Consider the following 7,748-nt stretch of genomic DNA (forward strand, 5'->3'; position numbering starts at 1 on the left):
GAGCACGGGGCTCACGGATATTCCAGTCCTGCACACACCCACCGCAGCTACAGCCCGTGCATCCCCTTCCTCCACAGCTCCTCACCGTTTTCTCCATTGCTTCTGCTCCACTTGCTGTTCCTCATCCTTTTTTGGTCCGTTTTCACAGAATCGTTTAGGCTGGAAAAGACCGAGAGATAATTGTGTCCAACATAGTTGACTGCAGTAGCTTGGGCTGCTTTAACACTGGAACAAATGCTGCACTTGCAGACTGGCCTGAAGTGGAAAATAAATGTATTTCTTTCCAGGAATTTTCCCATTCCTGCCTCCATTTTTAGGACTCGGAATGAAAACTTTTAATGGGACTTTTAAAAACCCTTTTGAAAAAAAAACCCCAAAAACAACCCATACCTAGTGCTTTATGACTTCCTGCTGAAAGGTTCCAAGTGCCTCAAGAAAACATCTTTGCAGACATCCACACATCCACACTCAGGCTACTTCTCTTGTGCAATGCTATTGATAGAAGGAAAGATACTTAAACATATAGATATATAGATATTAATAACACAGTTTCATTGTTATGGACTGCTCCTCTGCCAGCTCCTCACCCAATTAAAGTTTTAAACCTAACTACAATCTCAGCTTTCATTATTAATTAGCATGTTAATATTTAAGTGCTGAGCAATTGTCTACAGCTATAGATACATTATGGGCTAAGCATTGGACAAGTGCATCAGGTTACAGACCAGGCATGGGGCTGGGGGTGTTGGGTAGCCAGGGACCAGCAGGACACAGGGTGGTCATGAAAGGCCATCATCTTCCAAAGCTGACAGGCAGGAGAGCTTTGTTATCCCTTGCCAAGAGCAGAGCCCAGGAAGATCAAGAGAAAGAGCTGGAATAAGGAATAAGGACTGTCTCAGGCTGCAGAACAAGGTCTGGCTGGGGAAGAACAACAGTCAAAGAGCCATCTCAAAAGCTGTGGGAAGGAAGCCATAGAGGCTGTGAAATAATTCTATCTGCTCCAGGAAAACCTCTCCATGCTCAAAAGGAGAAAGCTTTAAATCAACATACACTCTCACCAGATACTGCACAGATCTTCCTATTCAAAGAGCTGTGTGATCCTGGCAGCGGGCTGAAATAAGATTTATACAATATAAAAGAGATTCCTGAGTCAAAGATGACACTTAGACCTAGCTAAGCATGTTAAGCATGGCTTTGCAGAAGATACCTGTATAAAATAAAGCCACGTGTTAATAAGCTGAAGGCACAGAAATAATTTGAGGCAGGGTGCCTCTGAGGTCAGGTATCAAGCACTGAGTCTTGGATGGAAACTCTTCAGCTGAAAAGGTGCCACCCCAACTCTCTTCCTCCCTGCCAGGCACTGGAGAGACAAACAGGGGTCATTGCCTTGACTTACCCAGGAGGAGGAGTCCTCAGATCCTGTAAAGTGGGAACAGTGAAAGAGCATAAGAGACACGAGACAGACACCAGGGAAGGACAGGGCAGGTGGGCTGAGGAGCACTTAATGTGCAGCAAGACTTCTCACACCAGTGTGAGAAATTCACTCAACTCAGAACCCAACTCAGTGCCCACCTTCCCCTGCTTTGCCTACAGTGTGACCTGTGGGGAAAAGGGAGGGCCACAAGGTCATTGCTCAGTGGAAAGGCACCACAAGAAAGCTTTCACTGGGACTACAGCATGGCAAAAGGGTCCCTCAGCACATTGTCAAAAAGGCCAGACCCTTAGTACTGGGATTAGATGGATGGAACCCAGGTTTGGATGATGTGTAAACCCTCAGGAGTCCCCCAAGCACAAACCCCCAAGCATGGCTGTACTGACTCAGTCCAGGTGACCTCCTAATCAGCTGCCAGCAGCTTTGCCTGCACCTGAGGAGCAGACAGGCCAGGTCAGGCTGGCTCTTCCCTCCTGACCTGTCCAGAGAGAAGGACAGCAAGAGACCTCCCTCTGCAGATCCAGCCCAAACTACTGCTGCTGGAGCTGCTGCAGCTCCATCACTTCATCAGTGAGCACATGAAGTCACTAGCCCCAAATGTCTGCTGCTGAGAATTTCTGCCTCATGACTCCTTAACCTGTTCCAGGGAAAAATCAACAGGGTTAGAGCCACCTGGGTGATTTTGCCTGGAGATTAGGAAATGCACACCCCAGTTCCTTCCAGATGATGCTGGATACAGGAGTTGCAATAAGAAACTACACGTGTCAGTATTTTAACAGAACACCACACCCTGTACATGAAGTAAAAGCAGTTACACGAGGCATTAAAATTCTTTTTAAAACTGTCAGGCTTATTTATACAGTTGTAAGTGCGTAATTAAATATTTGGGATATTTTTTTTCCTCCAAAACTGTGTTTAACTGGAAAGACAAAAACACACATTTAACATTTAAATTTCCTTAATTGCTTTTAAATGTCACCACAAATTAAACAGTGTTTATTCACTGTCTAATTGACAGCACCACGAAGACGTCACCTCTCCACCTGAGCACAAAGGCTTTAAGGGAACAGCAATGCACATTTGCATTGCACAAAGCTGATTTTATTCTCCCTTCCTCCTCATCTCCTATGTACCTTTGATGGCCCTGTGCCTGCTCCTGCCTATTCTCCTGCATGAGAGTTTATAATCCCAACTTCATTCGCTGGAGGAGCAGCCACCAGCTCACTACAGACCAAGTGTCCTTGTGGAGAGGGGGAAGAGTGCTGGTCCCTTGGGAAAAGGGAACCAAGAGCAGTTAAACAAAGCCCAGATGTTTGTTGGGGTCCTATAGAGGACAACAAACTCCCCTCTGCATCCTTTCACCAGAGACTGTGTCAGGAGAAGACAGAGAACTTGGGGATCATTAACATCTCATCAGAGCTGCACGTACTGGAAATCTGACAAGGGCACTGGAGTGGTCATTTCAAATTGACTGAAACTGGATAAAATAATAATTTTTTAAAATCTACTTTTAAAATCCAGAGTAATTTTAAGTTAAAGTACAAGACTAGTTTGGCAATTTCATGAAGCATCAGTGCCCAAAATCAACTTTTGTAAAGTAGAACCCCTGCCCATGGCAAAGAGTAGGAACTAGAGGATCCTTTAGATCCTGTTCCAACTGAAACCATTCTGTGATTCTATGAATAAAAGCAGTGGGCATTGTTCTGAGCCTTCTGTAAAATATTAGGGTTCAGCACATCCTGGGAAAAAGAAAGGGAGAAGAGAGACAGTCTTGCTTGGAAAGCAAACTCCACAGAGACAGATGGTGCCAAGGAAAAGGGGCAGTAACCACAGTGCCAAGATTTTACCTTTCTTTCACTCTAGAAATAATAGAAGTGTTTGAGGTACTGGATTAAAGCAATTCTCAAGCTTCTCACAACAAATGAAGCTCTGTTCAGCTGAGGGGTCGAAACAAGTCACTGTGTTGTGACAACATGCCACCCAGGCTGTTGTGCATCTTCTTTTGTACCTGGTATCTTCTCTGTACTCTTCTCCAAAATATCTCCAGATATTTAAATCACAACTCGCTGACTTCAGAGCAAGCCAAGTAAGCTGTGCAGTGACTCTTATGGTTCTTCCTGTCACTTTCTCAGGTTGTCACCAGAACATGGGGATTTAATTTTAATGTGTGACCTTTATCATATTCCTGGTATGAAAGTCCTTCCTTCTTCATGTGAGCCTCGTGAAAGAGAGGGGTCACAGCAAAGATCCTGAACACAGCCTTAAGAACTGACCTGGAGAACTTCTAAGTCATTTAACCTTGACCCCAACTTGGCTGCTACAGAATGAGAACTACTTTCATGAAAAAGGCTTCCAATTCCTCTCCTGGTGATTCAGTTCATCAATCAAATTTACGCAACCTTACTAAAGGCATAATTGATGCTGAGTGTCCTCCATGGCTACCAGCTGACACTTCCTTACACATAACCCCCTTGATGGTTTCCCTTCAGGGCTGTAGGTAACTGCTGCAGAATGCAGGGTGAATTCCCCTTTTGCTCAGAAAGTTGTGATGGTGTTCAATGGCAGCAAATTCCAGAGACAATTGATTGCCCCTCTGTGAACAGCAATCCTCAGGATCAAAGGTGGTTTGCCATTGTGACCTCCATGCAAAGCTGTGGATATCATATCTGGAGCACAATCAGGAGAACTTTCAGTGGGGTAAAGACAAGGAGGGAGCAAGCCCAGTCTTTTTGGAGCTAAGCTATTCACATGCCAAGTCTAATTCTATTTCCATTAACAGCTCCTGTCTTGGAAGCTGGATCTATCTGTAAGAATGTTTTCAGTATCTATAAATACTTTTAATCTCAAAGATTTTTCTGAATGGACACACTGGCTCTTTGCAGAAATCCCTTCCTTGTTCACTGGAATGGGATCTCTCCTGGAAATTATGCTTGGCCAGATCACTGCTCCCAGGGCTGCAGCTCTGCTCACTGATCTCAGCAGGATGAAAGCACAGGGCTCAGGGAGGGGTGACTTAGCTGAAGGTGAAGGAAAACCATACCATAGTCTGAAATTGCTGTGATTTTGAGATGGGAGATGGTATCTTTATAGTCACTGATATACTGGAGCTCAAACTTCCTCTAGGGTGGAGTGGGGGTCTAGAACTGAGGCTGGTCAACCGGCACCATTTCTTCAGTGGGAAAATGGTTCCTGAAGTGTTAGACTAATGATATCCAACCTTGCTAACCCACAAAGATCAACAACTCCAACTCTAGCAAACTGAGTTTATATGACAGCTCATTTCTACTGCACATTCTGGGTCTGCTCAGCCCAGTTTGTCTCAGTTTCCCTTTCTGCAGACAATGTAAACATCTGGGAATTAAACATCCTATCACCCTTGGAGGAAATCAATTAGACCAGGCAACTCTCAAGGTGAAGAGAGTTGCAAGGTGAAGACTTGCAGCACTCAGGTGCTCCAGCCAGCACGTGAGGAAAGGGACAGCTCCCAGGCTGCCATGCCTTCCCCTGCACTCACATCACCAGGAGCCTCCTCAAACATCCCCCTTCCCTTTCTGATCTTTAATCCTGCACGGTAAGGGAATCCTGTGCTCAGCCTGGAGTAAAGAAGGGAAACTGATTCCTTTTTAACTGGGATGCTCTCTGCCCAGAGTCAGTCCAGAACACAAGCACAGGAAGGCATCCAGGACATGTTCCAAAGAGCCAGACCATCCTCTGAGTGAGCTGCAGCATGAACAAACACAAAGCTGCTCCTCTGCATATTCACAGCACACATTTGCCATTAAACTTTGCAGCTCTTACACCTTTAAATAAGAGTCCAGACTGGAAAGGGAATGATTACCATCCTGACTTCACCTTGCCATGAAGCAGCTCCCTCCAATGCTTCCAGCTGTGTAGAACAAAGTCCTTTAGGAAACTCAACCCACTGCAGGTGCATTCTTCAGATCTTGCCTCATCATCCTCTTTTTGGTAAATGAGCTTTTGTGGTTTACACAAAGGATTAAAGAAGTATTTCTAATAGAAAAGATTAAAAAAAATTTTAACTTTTTAATCTGCCATTGAAGACAAAAAAACCTTCATTGGAAAAAAAAAAAGCTTCTCTAAAAGATGGCATGAATTGATCTAATCACTGGCCTATAGTATCAGAAACAAGGATCAGCAAGACCTGGAGAAGGTCCCTCCAAATATCTCCACAGGGTGTCAGTGTTATTTCAAATTTGGGTCATATTATGCTGGAATCAAACTAATTTCTCACCACGTTATTTTTATGAGTTTGTTCCTCAGAGAGCAGCAGCCACCATATAATTTTGCCCATATTTTTCATTCTATTTAAATTAAATTCATTTAATAAAAACAAAACATCTTAAAATGGGGAGATGGAAACACATACTCACTGTGGTCTGGGGACAATGGGAGATTTCAGAAGGATCTGCAATGGGATCACCATTATAAATCTGCTCCCAGTTTGCTGGTGGGATTCTCAATTGCTTCTGGGCAATGATCTTCCAGCAGTTGATCCAGAGCCATTCCACAGGTACCAGCCCAGGGCTCTGTGTTCTTTCCCTGACACCACCCCCACAAGCATCTCTGCATTTCAAGATCTGCCACGATCCATTCAGCATTTGAGAGCCATTTGAGAGCTGACTGAGGCAGAACAAAGCTGTTTAAGTTGACCCTTGCCAAAAATTATTTTCCAGACAAGCTGCTACCATGTCTGTGCTGGAACAAGGTCCCACTGTGCTCTGGCAGCTGTGGCAGATGTGTCTGTGACACACAATATCCCCACCGCCGTGGGTGCCCCGAGTGACTGCACCAGGCAGCTCCAGTGCCTCTGCAGGGCTCTGCTGGGATGCTCTGGCATCTTATTGATCCTTGTTTCTGATCCAACACTCCTCTTCCCAGCAGCTTTCTTCATCTTCCAGTGGTCCAGTGTAGAAAACGCTGCGCAACAGTCCAGCCTTCTAAAACACCCATATAACAGCTCCCCTTCTAACATGGAATTATGGGAGTTACTGGAAGCACTGTTGGATGTCCAACAGGGATGAATGCTGAGTCAGAAATTTTCTACAACTATTTACTACTCAGCATTTCAGTTCTTTATCATATTATTCTAAAATTTGCCATTTCTTATCAGGAACATCATCCCAAAGAATCTTCTCCTGAAAGCAACGCTCAGGAAGGTGCCAGTAACAGGCAGCACATTGTGTTAGCCCTGCACAGAACATGTTCTGCCTCAGATATCAGGCAGCAGTTTGACAAACAGGGGTGTTTTTCAACAGGACCATCCATTTAAGATGCCCCTGCCATACTCTTTGATACTCTTTGCCATTTATCCTCCCACCCCTCTGCCAGCCTTTCAGATGTGCCAATACCAGGCCTGTGAGGCTGGGCAATAAGTTGAGTTGCAGAACTGACCTAAATTAAAAATAATCTGGCCTCAAAATTAATATATATTTAACCCAGATTAATGATCCCATCCAATTCACCAGCTGCCCAGTAGCTGTGCCACCAGGACCAAGTGTGGGAGGAGCACCGGGTGGGAAGGAGGTGCTGGACATTTAAATCAGTGCAGCTCAATTTATACTCCTGGACTCTGACTTGCCTTAAAGTAACAAAAAGATGAAACCCCGGATCTCCAAAAATGCCTAAAAATTCAGATTTCCATAGGCCACAAAATGGTTTGGGTTGGAAGTGACATTAAAGATCCTCTAATTCCATCCCCTGACATGGGCAGAGATACCTTCCATTATCCCAGGTTGCTCCAAGCCCCATCCAGCCTGGCCTTGAACACTTTCAGGGATGGGGCAGCCACAGCTTCTCTGGGCAATCTGTGCCAGTGCCTCCCCACCCTTACAGGGAAGAATTTCTTCCCAGATTTCAGGATTTTCTTGTTCTAACATTTTTTGTGTTTATGTCCTACATAAACAACGAAGGGCAACAAACAGTAACATGCCCAGAGGAGGACAACAGAGCTGGAGAAGGAGCTGGAGCACTCCAGCACCTCCAGGAGGAGGAGGAAGCTGGGGCTGTTAGGTCTGGAGAAAAGGAGGCTCAGGGGACACCCTACTACTCTCTACAACCACCTGACAGACAGTTATAACCATGTGGGGGGTCAGGCTCTTCTCCCAGGTTAATAAGTGATGGGACAAGAGGAAATGGCCTCAAGCTGCCCTAGGGAGGTTTCCATTGGGTATTAGGAAAAATTTCTTCATCGAAAGGGTTCTCAAGCTATGGACCAGGCTGCCCAGGGGAGTGGTAGAACCACCATCTCTGAAACTGTTCAAAAACTGTGTGTGTGGCACATGAGGATAACAGTTCA

The sequence above is a fragment of the Lonchura striata genome, chromosome 9 (genome assembly GCF_046129695.1).
Source record: "Lonchura striata isolate bLonStr1 chromosome 9, bLonStr1.mat, whole genome shotgun sequence".
NCBI classification, from domain to species: Eukaryota; Metazoa; Chordata; class Aves; order Passeriformes; family Estrildidae; genus Lonchura; species Lonchura striata.